We start from the raw sequence: 15,955 nt of genomic DNA on the forward strand, positions 1-15,955 counted from the left end.
TTAACTCAGCTTATTTTACATATGAGGGAAGCAATTTAGGAGATTGTTGTGATCTGCTCTAATACTACAAATAATACTTTGCCTGTGACAAAGAAACTTCTGCTGAAACTTGTATCTTCTGACTTTTAACAAGGGCCTTTCAAATAAAAACAAAGCTCTGTAGACGAATTAATTTCAGTTGATTAAAAAAACTAATGGGAGATAAATTATATGTAGAACCCCCTTTCAGCTCTCAATTTGTGTGTGTCAAAATGTATTAGCAAAGAATACAATACCATGATGACAACTGTGTCAGTAGGATTTAAAGAAAATTAATGAAAGGACAGGGCTTTGGCTATATTTTCCTTGCCTGCTCTTTTAGTCATGATACTCTAATAATGCATTTAGCAGGAAGCCTGGCTGAAGAGTCTCTACCAAAGAAAAATATTTCCCCTTGTCATCAAGAACATGCACGCACGCATGCACACAACCCTGATAGAAGTTTCAACAATAAATACTCTTAAGATGCAGTTGTGTTCAGTCGCTCAGTCGTGTCTGACTCTTTGTGACCCCATGGACTGCAGCAGGCCAGGCAAAAAAAACATTTCTTTAGTCCTTTCCTTCTATTCCGTGCTGTGGTACTCTCTTGCTCTGTTCTCTTCGCTCTTTATCTTTGAATACTGGTCATCACTATAGAATAGACTGACCAAAACCTGTTTTTTGAAAAACCACTGACCTGTCTGCTATTGCCCTTGCCTTGCAGCAAACTCAGGGCATGATGGTTGAAGATCGGTAGTACTTGAGGAGTCAGCCCCAGTGAGGGAAGGTAGACGGCAGAGGCAGGCAGGTTTTCATGGAATGAAGCATCCATCATCTCAGACTGCTCCCACCTTCCCTTCTCAGCTGCCTGTCAGCCTCTGGTCTCGATGGAGGGGAGCTCTTCACCTGGGATGGACCGAACCTCTGCCTCTGTCTCTATTTCAGGAGTAACTGACTTAAAACAGTGCTGTGTTTGGTACTTGGGTGTTTCAGACATCTTAATGTTCGTCTGTTATCCCACATTGGTATTGTTCTTTCTGGGTGTGTGCCCAGAATGTGTACATCATACTTTATTTCTAAGAGTATACAGTTGGGCATAGAGTTTCTACATAGGATAGCAGGGGAACGTGACACAGCCTGGGATAAAGACTGAGAAGACCTGGTTAGCCTATTGTCTAACATGCCGGACATGAAGAAATCATCTGACACCTTCAAGCCTTAGTTTTCTCATCAGAAAAGTAGGGCCTGTAATGATGGTGTTTTATCTTATCTGTTTGCAAAATATAAAGCATTGCTTATTTACATGATATCTTTAAAGGCTGTTTTAATGAAAAAACTAAGACCTTTCCACTCTGAGTTTATGAATGATAAACCTGAATTAGTGTTACACCAAGAATAAGTTATTCTAGATGGATTTTATGATTCTGGAATTATAAATTCAGTTTCTGTTTTGATAGACTGCCTCTTTTTTTTTTTTTAAAGAAAGAAAGACTGAGTGTGGAAGGTGTTTCTTTGCTTTTGTTTTCTTTCTTTGCCTTTTTGTCTTGATTATCTTGGGTTTCTTGGGAAAAAATAAGTGCCAGTAGTAATACTTCCACATTTCTGATTAGAACTTGGTGATGTTATAATGACAATTATTATTTTTATTCCTGCAGGCTACAGACAGCCTGCTATTAGAATATCCTGCCTATGACTTCAAGAAGAGCCCTAGGCATTTTTATTCTATCATGTATAAGATATGTTACTATTTATATATTTTTAAAATGTCTTGGAAAGGCATAATAAGGGTCTCAATAATAGAAGTAAGTGTATTTTAAAGTTCTGGAACTAAACTTGAGCATCATATTTTGGGCACATTATATGTTATAGGGTTCACAAAGCATACATTTCAGGGAAACAGCCAATTGTAAAGTCAAGTTGTATGGCTGTGAGATCACATGAACTGTGACAGACAAAATATATTTTTGCCACAAACCCTTCAAACAGGAAAGTGGGTATTTTACAAAGCTGGTGAAAACATACTATTGTGTTGCTAAGTTGGCATTTCCTAGTGAACAGTGTAGTAGCTCTGATCTTTCATGTTACATGTGCACGAATCTCACCCAAACATTTGTTCAGGCTATAAACAGTGCAGGCTTCCTGCTTGCCGTTCCTGCTCCTAAGTAATTATCCTCTGATTTAGAGGATTCTTCTTCTTCTTCAATAATGATTGCTTTTGTTATTTTATTGTCATCCCAACTGTCATGGCCTTGATTCAGACCATTATCATTTCCCAGGGGAACATTACACTATTGTGGTAGTTTTTTGCTTCTCCAAACCATCCTCCACACTATTTCAGAAGTGAGCTTTCTAAAGTCAAAACTCTGTTAAAGCTGTTCTAGAAATGTTCACTTCTAGGGCATGAAGTCTCCACTTCTCCACTTGGCACACAACATCGTCAGTTACCTTATTTCTCATACTTTGGCCCTGAGACCACCCAGCTGATGAGTGGCAGAGCTAGGGTTTAAAGCCAAGCAGTTTTACTTGAGTCTACTTAGTCATGCTATGCCGCAGCCTCATATAAATTGGAGGCCAGAGAATCCAGCTAAAGACTTTTTATTGGTATGTTTGAGAATTCAGATGTGATTAAATTCTTCTGGTAAGCCAGTCAGCTTGCTAATTGCTTACTTCTTAGAGGTATTAGATGCTACGGTCACAGTCAACAAACATTTATTAGACACATATGTTCTACGGTGCCCTTGGTATAAGTAGCCATAAAAACAAATATAGTGTATTTGAGGAAGCTGGTTGGAATTTTAAGGTTGAATGAGACCCCCAGATATTGTCCAGTTCAAGCCTCTATTTTCAGTACAGTATGAGAGCTGAACAGTTTGACGAGTTTTCCTTTTTATGAAGATTTTTAAGAGGAACACTTGTATCTCAGTTATCTGGTTACCCTGACTTTAATTATGTTAAGAACAGGAACCTTCTCTGTGCTGCTGTAAGTGAAATTTGAATAAAATGAAGCTGGATATCGATCTCTATGTAAAAACACTTCCTCGCTAACAGAAAAAGTATCTACTTATTTTAGCCATTTTTCACAGAATATACTCTGGTTCCTTTGACAGAGAGCCAGGCTGTCCTTGAAGAGTTATATTGTATTCATCAACTCGTTAAGAGAAGGTCTGACATGCTGGACATTATGGTGATCATGTTAAGAGGTGATGCCTGCCTGCCTCTTTTGTTCCAAATATTTTGGAAAGAATTAAATTTTTATTATTTTTTTTCCTGTTTGTCAGTGCCTCACTGCTCCTGGAGGAAGCCAGATCTTAATTTTATCATTTACGAAAGCACTTTGGAAACATAAGTGGGAAGAGGCAGTTGTTGTTTAGTAGCTCAGCCATGTTTTGATTCTTTTGCAACCCCCATGGGCTGTAGCCCGCCAGGCTCCTCTGTCTATGGGATTTCCCAGGTGAGAATTCTGGAGTGAGTTGCCGTTTCCTCCTCCAGGGATCTTCCTGGCCCAGAAAAAGACAGGCTCACAAGGAATTAGAAGCACGGTAAGAACCAACAAAATAGTACTAGTAGAAGGTAAAAGTCTGGAGACTTCAGAACAGATGGTAGAAGGGTTGTATTAATTAAAGTGGGCAAGTTCTTACAAACTGGGTGGAGGAACAGGTGGACTGAAATGTATCAAAGAAAGAATGTGGTAAAGTGCAAGTTTAAAATGATGTCATATGTTTTTTTAAACGAGCACACTCAAGCATTTATTCTTCCAAATTAGTCACTGCAGAAAACTCATTCCTTTGATATTGTCATGTAGACCTTTCTTTTGAAATCAACTTTCAGAAATAATTGACATGTTTATTAAAGGCCATAACTTTATGACTGTAGACAAGTGGTCATATATACTGGTGGTTATATATAATGATTAACATACCGTATTCAAAATCCTTGATACTGAGGGCCTTTGTGTTGTTTCCATAAACAGAATATCCCACGGAAGGTGAGGACATCGAAGAAATGTGGTACACTGGGTGAAACCAATTCCAAAAAGCTCCAAAAGGCATTCGGAGTCACAGAATCAGTATTGTAGTTATAATTGTAAACAGTTCAATGTTGATTGCTTTAAGGTGGTATACCCCAGTTTGGTTGATAGCCTTAAACAAATCTGTCATGTCACCTTGCAATCAAGTCCACTCTAGGAGAAAGAGCCTGGCTGGAATTTATGTAATATGGTTACCATTTCTCAGGGAAGCAGGAACTTCAGGAAGCAATTAATGAGTGCAAGCCACGAGTATGTTCCCCACCCAAAACCCACTCTTTCTGTGAAAGAGGAAGCAAAAGCAAATCACACCAGTGCATTTCCCTAGAGTCCAGTCTGATGACACTCATTACTTCATGTGCCACTTTTTAGTTAAAATATATGCACTGAGGTCAGGGGAAAAAAAAAAAAAAAGATGGTCTGTCAAAAGTTATTTTTTTAATGCAAAAACATCCTATTAAAGTTTCACAGAAAAGACTAAACAGCTTAACTCAGTAAAAATGTTTTTCAATTGTTCTAAATTAATCCAATGCTTCCAAAATGCTCTTTGGAAATCCTTGTAAATTTCCTTGCCTATGTGCCCTCCTGCTATCTTCCCAACACTCTTTAGAAGGAAATTGTTTTTTAACAATAAAAAATCTTCTTGAAGTCACATTTCCAATGGGGTCCTGGCCACACCAGCTGCAACACATTGTGACTAAACCATTGTCTATTTTGGTTCTCATTGTTAAAAGGACAAGTGACCAACACTCCGGTCTTGTGCCATAGCCACCCCAGTGATTGATTACAAATTGGATTTGAATGTGTGCTGTGAATTTTATTGTTAAAAAAATACAAGCTTTCAACACAAAAGAACAACTATATTTGATAGCCTGTCACTTAAAAAGTAAGACCAAAATACAATTCTGGTTCTTAGTAGACAGCAATAAAAAAATGTAGCCCAACCTCACCAGTAATTCTGTTTTATAAAAAGTCAATTTCTGGGAGAGTCAGAGACTAGCTGGAGAAAATGTTCTAATTGTGGGAGTAAGATATTCCTAATTTTTAAGAACTCTTTAAAATATCTCAGGGAATCAAGGCAGAGTGGCCAGAGCCTTGGACAAATTATTGATTTCAAATCCCTGATGGCAGATTAAAGAATGGCATGTTCAATGAAGAGCTAGTATCAATCATCATAATAAGATTTAATATGAGAAATTGAAGGAGTGATATTCTGAAGCTAAGATGCATGGAAAGGAGAGGAAGATCTTAAATGATAGCTACTTGTGTCTTAAACACAAAATTAAGCAGGATAAACAGGCCTATCTCCAAACTTTAGTCATTGCCTGCTCCATGGATAATGTAGCCTGATATTAACCATGTTGTGACTGTACCTCTCTAGCACATTTCTACCAATATCTTACAAACAGCATCAGTGTGGTTGGTACTGTGGTTGGATTCTAAGCAATACACAAGTCCTTGTTTCTAGAAGATAGTGCAACTGGCATTTGTTGAGAACCTACTTTATGTCAAGAAATTTCTGTTAATTTCACTGTATTAATAACATTAGTTCATTGTCTCAATACCCTATAGCACCTGTCATGTGCAGAGCCCTCAGTAAATACTTGAGGGAGGCAGTCAGGCAGGAAAGAAAATGCTAAAAAAGTGACCATATGCATTATAAGTGAGCTCAGTATTTGGTATCTGTGGTCCCATGATGGATCAGCTTCAAACTCAGAGTTATTTGAGTATAGTTTTAATACAGAAAAGTTTTGTCTTGATGAATGCAGTGGAAAGAACACACTTTTTTTTAAAAAGTGAATGAGGCTTTTCCATATTGGGTTTTATTTATTTTTTTCAGGAATTTAACAACTTTATAGAACTGTGCATATAAGCTCTAGAAACTATACTGAATTTTGTTTTCTCATCTCTGAAGAAGAAATCATAGTTGCCACAAGCTTCAAGCAAAGTAGAGTATATATATCCATTAAAAGAAATACAAACCTTTTAAATATATAATAATTACTAACGGTCACTTAAAGATAACAACAGATTGCTAGGTAAGCACCTAAAGATAGACTATGGGACATTCAGATCCCAAGCTGCAAATAGTTTATACTATTCTAGATGTCAGTTTTAGTGGGGAAGAAAAAACAATTAATACTAATTAATTGTTCAATTGCTCTGGATGGTCCGCCATGTTTTCTCTGACCAGAATTTCATTAAAGGTTAGTCAGTCAAGGTAGGGGCCAAATGGCTCTTTATAGCTTAAGGGAACTAGGGAAGAGAGAGAATTCCTTGCTGGTCTGATTGTTGCAAACCCGGTGACAAGAACACAGAGTATTTTTGGAATTTGCACATGCTTAACACCTGGAATATTCTGAGAGTTATAGTCATACTTCATCAGTCACCAGAATGAAAAGCCAAATGCTGATCTGAAGGAGAACTTCTGAGGCAATTCTTCTGGAGCTCACTGTATACTCTACTTGTCATCTTTCAGACATAAGCCTTTAATCCCCTCTTCCTAAAATTGTTTACTTTAAAATGTGAGAAAGGCTAAGGATGTCACAGCCGAGTGGTGAGCTTTCCCTTTAAAGAATCCCATCCTTCAAACCCATCTTTAGCAAAGAAACTGGCATTTCATGTGCTGAGCAGATGACGTCCCGCGGCCCCGGCCAGCCCGCCTGTGCAGCTGCGCCTGTCTGGCACACAGGTGTCCTGATTTGGACCTTCTTGAAATTTTGACACCACGTTTTCCTCCACTGGGAAGTATGACTTGGCTATGCTGTTTTCCAGTGACAACAGATATAGCGGGCTAACAATAACAGCCCCAAGTAAGGTGATAACATAACCCTCTAACTCATACTTAGCTGGGACCCAGGGTACAGGGTTTGTTCTAGGAGTCTGGGCCAACTTTTTGGTTTTGATTTCCTCTTTCATATTGTGTTTTGTCATTCGTGTTCCCTCCTCTCACCTCTTAGGATTTGGGAGGCATCTCAGAAGGATGGGAAAGTTTCTTAGAGAAGGAAAATACTGCTGTAATACATAAACAAAGCTAAAAATTGTACATACATAGTATGGTAGTCTTCCAATCATTAGTATATATTGAGCAACCACATTCCAATGTTAAATAGTCTTCAAGGGTTTAAAAATAAGCAAAGTAGACAGTTTCCTAAATACTTTTCATAGTATTTTACAAAAATGACTGTGAAAGTAAAAGATTGTTTTCAAATGCAGGCAACAAGGAAGAAATTTAGTTGTTCTTTTCTGCATAATCTTTTACATAGTCATTTCGGTTTCACGAAAAATATTTCTTAGTGCAGAGCCCAGATGTTCTAAAGTTTTTTTTTTAAAGACAGCAATATTTAAGAACTTTCTCATTCCTTTCCATCTTAGTAACAGCTGCTTCTAACAACCACTTATATAATGAATGTGTTTAAGTAGGAAAAACATAAGTGGGAATAATGAGGGAAGTAGATGGTAACATATTTAGTGCCATAGATTGTGTTCCTGCCCTGACTCTGATTCTCTCTCACTAAAGATAATTCTGAAAATGATGTCTTCTTTGCCAAAAGCTATTCATCTTTACGCAAATATGTCCTACAAATCTGATCGGCTTTGCCTTTAGATAAGTAGACATAATTACTTGCTCAGCTCAAGAAAGAAAAGTTTATTACTCAGAAGTGATTTTATCCCACTGCTTTAAGATAATTCAGCTATTACCTTTGACCTAAAAGGAATGATATAATATGGAAGAGATATCCTAATTTTCAAAAAGTGATGGTTTATTCCATAGAATGATGAGTTTGATACTGACTGTGGCCTACATTACAAAGCAGATTGTAAAATTAAGTACTTATGGAAGTAGATTTACCAAAGGAAAGACACAGGTTTACTTAGATTAACTCATGACAAGCTAACTTTATAATTTCTTGAACATGGGAACCAGTCTGATGACACTATGATGCCATTTATAGCCATTTTCTTTGAGAGGAAATTTGTCTTTAAATACCACTATATGCCAGTGACTCTCATATTTGTATTTCTTAGCAATACATCTCTCTTGAACTTCAGAATAATAAATGTCAACCTAACATTTCCACTAATACATATTCCACACTGACCATATCAAAATCATCTTTTCCCTCTTACAAAGCTGTAGCACCCATGGATTTCCTCAACCCATTTGATGGTAAATCTGTTTTTCTAATTGCTCAACCAAAAAGGCTTGGATTCATCTGTAACTTCTGTTTTTCCCATACATTCATGTTCAGTCCCTCAGGAAAGCCCCTTAGCTCTATCTTAAAAACATATCCATAGATCAAAACAGGCATTTCTGCTTGTGAATTAACAGTAGTTCATAGAAAATTGACTTAGGAATTTAACTTAGGACAAGATCAACCCTGAATATTCATTGGAAGGACCAATGCTGAAGCTGAAACTCCAATACTTTGGCCAACTGATGTGAAGAGCCAACTTATTGGTAAAGACCCTGATGCTGGGAAAGATTGAAGGCAAAAGAAGGGGTGGCAGAGGATAAGATGGTTAGATAGAATTACCGACTCAATGGGCATGAATTTGAGTGAACTGTGGGAGGTAGCAGACAGGGAAGTCTGGTGTGCTGCAGCCCAGGGGGTTGCAAGGAGTTGGACAGGACTTAGCAACTGAAAAACACCGCCACCACACAGGGCAGAGCAGAACTTCCCAAGAAAATACCTTAATACAAACATGAGAAACACATTTATTTTATAGTCTAGAAAGTGTTATATCTGTATACATTTAGAGTATTAAAAAATCTGGTACCCTAAAAATCAGTTCAATCATCAAGTCTGCATTGCCAGGGCAGGAAAAATTACTCAAGTAGCATTTACTGACCATAGCCTATAAAAACAAAAACATTTTGAAAATCCTGTTCTTTGTTATACTGGATTCCTCAGTCATTTTTTTAGTGACCAGACAGAATCAAAACCCATGCCTTAGTTGTGTTTTCTTGACAGTTCTCTTTGGCTTTTTGGGGTCTTCTTCTTTTGGATTTTTATAGCTAGCAGACAAAGAAGAATGATTTCTTAGATTGACCATTGGGTTCTCTAATAGTCTTATAGGGACTTCCCTTGTGGCTCAGATGGTATTGAGATGTGACTTAGTTCTCCAAACTCAGACTTTTAAATAACTTTTGCTCTTGTTTGATTCTTTGAAAGAGTAGGCCTAATTTATTGTTTAGAAATAGGGGAAATGATACCAAACAAGAAATGTTATGATGTTATTATGCCATTTATCTTGGTCTCAGTTTTTATCATAATTATTCAATTTCTCTTTTTTAGTGTTCACTTATATTGGAGAAAGAAATGGCAACCCACTCCAGTACTCTTGCCTGGAGAATCTCATGGACAAAGGAGCCTGGTGGGCTACAGTCCATGGGGTTGCAAAGAGTTGGATATGACTTAGTGACTAAACCAGCACCACATTACCAATAAATGATTTATCTGTCATAGACACCTGAGGAAAATTGTATTTCATTTTAACACCAAAAAATATTTTATTTTGCCAAATTTTCAGGTTATTCTGTAATCCCATTTACAGGAATTAGTATTTGTGTCTTGAGATATGAAAAATATCAGACTGTGTTAGTTGATCTTGTGATATTGACAAATTAACCAATGAAACGGATTAGAGAGTCAAGGAAAAGATTGAGACACGGATCATTAAGAGAAAGAGGAACTATTTAAAAACTGATCCTGAAAATAAATAAATAAATAAATAAAATAAAAATAAAAACTGACCCTGGAAAATTGAGTGTCTATGTGGAAAAATCTGATATTGTAACATTACCATACTAAATACAAAGATCAACTCTAAATGAATTAGTATTTTCATGCAAAAAGAATAAAATGAAAAATATTTAGAAGAAAATATAATAAATATTTTTTAAATCTTGAAAAGGAGGATTTTAGAAAGCAAGGCACCAACCAGAAAATAGATGATAAATTTGACTATGTTAAAAGTAAGAATGCTGACCTACCCAATGATACCATAAAGGAAAAGTATATCACTAACTGGGCAGTACATGGAACTGGATAATTGGAAGCAGCACATGTAGCCAACCCAAATCTTGTATGACTAAGGATTAGTGTCTAGAATATTCAACAAATTTCTGTGAATTAACAAGAAATTAAAACTAGGTTAAACATTGCATAAAAATGAAAAAAAATAAAACATGAATAGGCACTTAACAGAAGAGTAATAAAATGGCCAATGAAAATTTGAATAAAGTATCAATATTAATTAGTAATAAAGAGAATGCAAATTAAGATACTGACTTTCCTTTTAATATACACTGGATGATGAAAAATTAAAAACTTGATAATACCAAATGTGTAAGAGAATATCTGGAATTTCAGTATGTTGTTCATGAGTGTGTAATCACTGTATGCACATAAGCCCCTGGCTACGTGCTTGTGTGCAAAGTCACTTCAATTTTGTCCGACTCTTTGTGACTCTCTGGATTGCTACCAGTCTCCTCGGTCCGTGGAATTACCCAGGCAAGAATACTGGAGTGGGTTGACATTTCCTTCTCCAGGGGCTCTTCCCGACCCAGGGATCGAATCACAAACTTTGACAGGCAGGTTCTTTAACACTAGTGCCACCTATAATCAGTTGACAACGCCTTGTAATTATGAATGTTCCTATAATCTCTGATCTAGTAGTTCTACTCCTAAGACTCCTGAGGATATAACCCAGATAAATGTTTATTTATGTGCAGCAAAAGATATGTATAGAAAGGGCTATAGCACCATGGTGTGTAGTATAAAAAAACAGGAAACAACCAAGCTCATAGACAAAAGAATGTACATATAAATTATGGCATATTAATGCTGTAGAGTGTTATTGAACAGTGAAGATACATAAATGAACTATAGCTAGAACCAAGCACAAATGAAGCTTTGAAATATAATGGTTAGTGACAGGAAATAATATATAAATAATATGGAAGACAGTGTTAATTTTGGAGAGTCAGGAGGGTTGGGATATAGGAGATATACTAAATTGAGATGAATTATTGATATTGTTCTAGTTCTTAGGTTGGATGGTATGCTCATAGTTATGCTTTATAATATACACATATTTAAATATATTTTGCATGTACCAAATATGTTTTAATATATTTTAAACATAAAAAATTAAAAGGTAATAAAAAAGAGAGATCTGAGAACCCTTGTATAACTTGGGGATGATCCACTAAGGTGAGATATTGGCAGATGAGAGTTGAGATAGAGGTAAATATCTCTGCTGCTGCTGCTGCTGCTAAGTCGCTTCAGTCGTGTCCGACTCTGTGCGACCCCATAGATGGCAGCCCACCAGGCTCCCCCGATCCTGGGATTCTCCAGGCAAGAACACTGGAGTGGGTTGCCATTTCCTTTTCCAACGCATGAAAGTGAAAAGTGAGTCAAGTCACTCAGTCGTGTCCGACTCTTAGCGACCCCATGGACTGCAGCGCACCAGGCTCCTCCATCCATGGGATTTTCCAGGCAAGAGTACTGGAGTGGGGTGACATTGCCTTCTCCAAATATCTCTGAGCATACCCTTTAAGAAATATTATCATTTTAAAAGTGATGTTTGGAGGTCATATGTTGACACTATGGTAAACAGATTAGGGAGAGTTGAATAAAAGTAGGACTCAGACCTTAGAGAATGTAGTTAAAGCCTTTATGAGTTTCCACCCAACCAGGGATGAGCCTCTTTCCCTCTCACCTATCCCGCCTTTTGGCATATTCCCCTGATCTATGAGCCTAGATATCCCTCTGCTTACTCACCATCTCTGAAAGTATTATGATTTGGGGGTATTTTCTCCCTAACCTCTTTCCTAATCCTTAGAAGAGGATTCATGGCTTCAGTAAGCAAGCCTTTCTACAAAACGTCTCTATCCTATTACTGCAACTTCTTAGGTGATTCAATAGAGATTAAATTACTTATTAGAGATGAAGAGAATATTAATGCTAAGGCCTCAGTACTGAAGCTGATATGACTCCTGGATGGATTTAATTACATGTAGAAAAACCTTTTGCTGAACTCTTCTATTGGGAATTTTATTAAATCTATTTGCTTTGTGGGTTCCTTGCTTGTAAAGTAGGTGATAATTCTTAAGCTGTAGTAAAGCAGATTGAACTATCTTTAAAACCTGTGTTAAACTTTCGCTTCAGCAAGATTGCTTATATGGGATATGAGCTATGTCAGCAGTTCAGCTTTGGATGCATTTTGCCTGTTGCATTTGGTGAGTGTGATTAAAGTGATTTTTATTACATGAATGGTAGGTTATATCTGGTTAGCTACTTCCTGTTCTAAAGAGAATAGAGGTGGATACTAATTCTTTTCTTTAAGAGTAAAAATTACTTTTTCTAATTTATTAGCATGAAAATATTGCCTTACGTAAGTGGTTCTTAATGTTTGGTACACAGACTCTTGGGTATATCCAGGACTTAAGATGTTATTTAATATGCTATAAAAAACACATTGCAAAAAAAATGGTGAGTAAACTTGCTGGTGCCTTAGCATGAATCAATGTAATGGCCCCAAATTGTGCCATTATACTCATAATAAAGTTATACTTACATACATGCATACAAGCATATGTATTTTACCTTAAGAATGTCCTTGAAGAAGCGGTAAAATTTAATTGTGCATATATTCAAACATCCTGTGTGATGAAATAGAAAATATGCATAAAGCACTTCTGTTGCACCTCATTATACAACTGCAGTACTTGAGTTGCAAGTGGAACTTGCTGCTGTTTTTTAGTGACAGCAAGTTTTTTAAATTTTTTTTACCTGAAAGAATTATTAAAAAACAAGCTGTAGTTATTCAGACTTAGAAAGTATTTAGCAAGTGTTTTCTCAGAAATGGACAAAATGAACCTGTTAATTCAAGGAAAACAGCTCATGATATTTGCTGCCATGATAAAATATGATTTTTCAAGGTCTGTATAAGTCTGCAAACCAACATTTCCTAAAAGATCAATGGATGGTGTTGCAAAGGACAGCAAAGGATTTTAATGTAATACAGTATGAAAGATTCATTAATATGGCCTTGGGTTCTATATTGTAACTAACCTTTAAGAAACTACCATCTATTGAGTTTTGGTATAGTAATCAAAGAAGAATATTCATAATTATATGCAAAGGCTATTAAGATACTCCTCCCCTTTTGAACTACATATCTAAGTGAAGCCAGATTTTCTTTATCTGCTTCAACCAAAACAACATATCACAAGAGATTAAATGCAGAAGCAGATAAGAGAATCCAGCTGTCTTCTGCTAACTCAGACTTTAAAGAGATTTTAAAAAATGTAGAACAATTTCATGCTTCTCACTACAGTTTTCTCCTGTTTTAGAGAATATAGTTATTTTTCATAAGAAATAATGGGGCTAAGTTATTCTTTTGAAATGAACTATTAAATATTGTGCCTTAAAAAGCTTTAATGTCTGATGTGGTCATTATTGATAGCTGTCACAAACATAAAGAAAAGCTTTTGGGGGCCCTCAATAGTTTCGAGGATTCTAATAGGGTTCTTAGACTCAAAAGTTTGAGGATAATTCTCTTTTGCAAACTCTTGGTCTTTCTATTTCAGTGGTTTTGAGCAAAGTAAATAGAAAACTTTCAGGAGTTTTAGTACTTAACAGGAGAACTAGAAAGGCAACTTGATCCATTCTCTTTAGTTTTAGGTTCTGAGACTTGTCACCTCTTACTAAAATTGAACCCAACATTCATTCTCTTAACCACAAATTTTTGAGAACCTTTTATATGACAAGTATTGCCCTAGAACTGGGAACATAGAAAGAAAAAAAAAAAAAAAGACAGATGTCCCTATCATCTCTTAGAAATTGTTATTTAAATTAAATACTGGATTTAGCTTAAATTGATAAGAGTGAAAGATTGTGTGAAGGTACTTCATGTGTATTTTGTCAACCAAAAAATAAGACCATTGCTGTAAGGCGACAAAAGCATTTATTTGGGGCCTTAGGAATTATAATTCTGGAGACACAGAATCTGGCAGAAACCCAAATGTACTCTGAGGAGAGGTGAAAACCAAAAGGTTTTTAATGGAAAAAGGAAGAATCTAATATAAGTCGTATTGCAGAAATTATGATTGGGGCTGGCTGACTGGAACCATTTTTGTCTGTACTTGATTAGTTGCTAAGGTTGTTATTATTCGAGAGTCTGCTGTGTAAGCCTTCTTTCAGGACACTGTGGCCCAGTTCAAAGTTCATGTTCCGTCCAGGTGCAGTGTTCACAGATCTGCTTACCCAGAGGTCTCCTGGCTCCATTTTAGTGCTCTCTTGGCATTGTAGTTAGCTAGTTAGTGTTAGTGGCTCAGTTGTGTCCGACTTTGCAGCTCAATGGACTGTAGCCCTTCAGGCTCCCATGTCCATGGGGTTCTCCAGGCAAGAATAATGGAGCAGATCGCAACGCCCTCCTCCAGGGAATCTTCCTGACCTGGTGATCAAATCTGGGGTCTCCTGAATTACAGGCAGATTCTTTACCATCTGAGCCACTTGAGAAGCTTTAGCATTGTAGACTCCATTTTATTCATTCCTTCACAATTTAGTAGATGACTTCAATTTTAAACAAGGAATAGAAGTAGTATCTATTTTTATTGCCTAACAGCTCTCATGTTTATGTATTTTAATACATTTGAATCCGTTCTAATGAGGTGGATGAAACTGGAGCCGATTATACAGAGTGAAGTAAGCCAGAAAGAAAAACACCAATATAGTATACTAACATATATATATGGAATTTAGAAAGATGGTAATGATAACCCTGTAAGCGAGACAGCAAAAGAGACACAGATGTATACAACAGTCTTTTGGACTCTGTGGGAGAGGAAGAGGGTGGGATGATTTGGGAGAATGGCATTGAAACATGTATACTATCATGTAAGAAACGAATCGCCAGTCTAGGTTCGATACGGGATACAGGATGCTTGGGGCTGGTGCACTGGGATGGTCCTGAGAGATGATATGGGGAGAAAGGTGGGAGGGGGGTTCAGGATTGGGAACTCATGTACAACCATGGCAGATTCATGTCAATGTATGGCAAAACCAATACAGTATTGTAAAGTAAAATAAAAGTAAATAAATAAAAAATGAAAAAAAATAAGTTAACCTATACTTTGAAAGGGAATCATGGAATAGTGTATCGTCTTTGGTTGATGAGGGTTTAATCAAGACTCGTGGCTGTCATCTAACTCAAAGCACACACACGAGTATAGATGTTACTATATCATTGTTGGCTTCCCATCAGTAAATAAAAGCTCTGATAAGCACTGCAATAAAAGTATCTGTTTAAGGTTAAAAAAAAAAAAAAAAAAGACAGCCTACTTGATTTACTTGAAGGTAAATCAAGTCATTTAAATGGGAGAAATAAAAAAGTATACTTTTTTTTTTTAGTGTAAAAAACAGCTCATTTAAACCGATAAAGTGATGGTACACTTCACAGATGGCAAAATGCTTTGGGATCCTTAGAGGAAAATAAATTCTTCTGAAGTACGAACTTGAACAATTGAGGAATAGTCAGTCACCTGGGGCCAAAATCTTATTCCTTGTAATTTGAGAAGAATTCCCACAGAATTACAGAGATTTAGAAAACTGGTTAGCAAGTACTCATTAAAAGAAAAATCTCTGTTGTCCAAGGAGCCTAAAACTGTTTTTTGTTTGCATAAGAAAATGCCTTAGTCCACTTTGATACTGATTCAAGAACGTCCCTTCCAATGCTGTCAAAGTGAGGGTTTGCATATTTTATTAAAGTGACTTACTTGAAAAATATTACTGTCCCTTTGCCCTCCCTCAGCTGCAAGTTCCCTTGTTGAAGCATGATTTCATAAATTTATTCTGAAATAAAATTTCTTTTTTTCTTTGCTCTACCCCTTCCAGCTGCAAA

At 36.6% G+C, this 15,955-nt stretch overlaps 1 protein-coding gene across 1 annotated transcript in view; it reads left to right on the plus strand.

Annotated features, from left to right (window-relative positions):
- The window catches only part of DKK2 (dickkopf WNT signaling pathway inhibitor 2), a 124,472-nt gene that overhangs the window by 10,104 nt on the left and 98,413 nt on the right, over positions 1 to 15,955 (plus strand). The gene's annotated exons all lie outside the window — the stretch shown is intronic.

The sequence above is a fragment of the Budorcas taxicolor genome, chromosome 6 (assembly GCF_023091745.1).
Source record: "Budorcas taxicolor isolate Tak-1 chromosome 6, Takin1.1, whole genome shotgun sequence".
NCBI lineage: Eukaryota > Metazoa > Chordata > Mammalia > Artiodactyla > Bovidae > Budorcas > Budorcas taxicolor.